Raw genomic sequence first — 2,623 nt, 5'->3', positions numbered from 1 at the left:
AATCTCGCAGTCACAATGCCAAGGTCTTCTAAATTCAAATTGTCAGTATCTAATGAGGTTGTCGTCACTAAGCTCAATTCAGGTTAATTTCTCGTGTAATTATTTAGAGTGAAAATTAACATTAAATTTAGCGTTTGATAATTCGTTGAAAATGTTAAAAAGTTACGTGATAAAAAAACTGCTAAAATTGTTTTGCCATAAGAATATTCTTCCATTAATTGTTTGTCGTGCAATAATATATATATATATATATATATATATATATATATATATATATATGTATATTCTCTTTAAAAGAGAAATCACCAATGCTACAGCACAAACACAAAAAAAAAAAAAAAAAAAAAAAAAAAAAAAAGAGAGACAGAAGGAGAAAAGGAAGACTGTTTTCCTAAATTAGTGATTAATATAGACCAGCACTTGAATGAGGCCTTAACCCCACTCATCCATACAATCACATAGGTCAAACAGCATAGCCACACACAATCAACCATAAAGAATAATCAATGGACAGGCAGTCATGTCATCAATAAGTATAAGTCGTCATTTACCGAACAATAGAAAAAATAATATAGACAAATAATTCAGAGGCAACACCCAACATAAGGGCTCATCAGGAGAATACACTGGCCTATATAGGGTTTCGCCACTCTAAATTCTCTACCCAGTACAGTGTTGTGGCTACCACAGAATATCCATGGCATCCCCGCGTCAGGTATCACCCCCAAAATACACGCCTATGAAAAAAAAACAGCAAATGTAAAACAACCAAGTAAAACCAAAACAAGCTTATCCTGTTAATATATCCCTCCCTTTAGCAACAATAGGTAAACTAAATATTATAAATTTTACCAAATCACAAATATTAACACATTGCAAAAAACCTGAATGAACTAAACAATTATAGAATTCATCTTTACCGTGTGGCTAATTTTTTTAAAAAATCCGCTAAATTAGAAACACAATTCAAAATAAATGGCGCTGTGACAACATTTCTCGAACCTCCAAAATTAGTTAAAAATTTCTTTAAGTATTTCTAGATAATTCTTTTGATATTTATTTAAAAGTTCGTTATAATGAAAACTAAATTTTTTAAATTGCCAAGTTAATTTATTTGCAAAAAAACCTCTTGATATCAATTTTTGGCTTAAGATTTTACATCTATTTTTAAAATCAATATAATTACTACAAATCCTTGCATAACGAAGTAACTGTGAGAAAAACGCTGAATATGTGATATTTGAGTGTATATTACTTTCAGGGAATGGGAAACTAATCACTTCAAAATCAAAATAATCCGTTTTATTATATATTTTAAAACTTAATTTATTATTATCACAAATATTAACATTTAAATCTAAGAAATGATCTTCATGACCAGCGCCATGACTAGGCTCAAGAATAAGCTCTGATGGATATATATTTTTAGAAATATCGATGAAATCCTTACAATTTAAGACCAAAATATCATCTAAATATCTTTTATTATTTGACAAAGCATGTTTTAAATTAATTGGATTATTCTTATCCATCATATATTTATATTCTAGTTGACTTAAAAACAAGTCAGCTATAAATGGGCTGGCATTCCCCCCCATGGGAATTCCCATAATTTATATATAAATAAGTTGTTTGTCTGTGTACTGATGTCATGTTTGTTGACTGTCAACTGACATCATGTTTGTCAACTGATGTCATGTTTGTTGACTGATGTCATTATAAGGATGGAGGATTATGCCTTTGTGAAGTTGTTTGATGACTGACATCATGTTTGTTGACTGACAAAATTACAGACTGGGACACAGGGAATATAAATGACAACCAGGACACTTAAAGAGAAATTACAGACTGGGACACAAATAACAACTGGGACACAGGGAATATAAATGACAACCAGGACACAGGGACACAACTACAATGGGGACACCAGGGGGCACAGGGGGGATATATAAATCATGACCAGGATGTTCAAGAGTTGTTAAACCTGACAATCCTGGGACACAAATGATGACCAGGACACAGGGAATATAAATGACGACCAGGACACTCAAAGAGAAATTACAAACCGGGACACCAGGACACATGGAATATAAATGATGACTGGGACACAACTACAACAGGGATGCCAGGGGGCATAGGGGGGGGTATATAAATGACAATAGGGACACAGGGAATGTTTGATTAGCAAACACCATCAACAAAGCTCAAGGGCAATCATTAGAATATATATATATATATATATATATATATATATATATATATATATATATATATATATATATATATATATATATATATATATATATATATATTTCATCGGTGAACATCCGAAATAACTTTTTTTCTCCTTTGATAAAGTCAGTGTTGCCAGTCATCTTTTCAGTCTTATGCAAGCTTTTATGGTAAAAGTTAAAGTTGGGTTGGACTAAGTTAAATTAGGTTACATATCTCAGAAATGGGTTAAAAACCTAACCTACGTTAACCTAACCAAACCTAAAATAACCTAACCTGTCATCCTCAAACCTTGCATTAAATTGAAAAAGTTGAGTGGCAACGCCGACTAAATCCAAAAAGGAAAACGGTGTTTCGAACATTTACCGACAGGGTTGCCACCTGTAGCACG

The sequence above is a fragment of the Artemia franciscana genome, chromosome 5 (assembly GCF_032884065.1).
Source record: "Artemia franciscana chromosome 5, ASM3288406v1, whole genome shotgun sequence".
In the NCBI taxonomy this organism is placed as follows: Eukaryota; Metazoa; Arthropoda; class Branchiopoda; order Anostraca; family Artemiidae; genus Artemia; species Artemia franciscana.
This window is presented reverse-complemented; position numbering follows the sequence as displayed.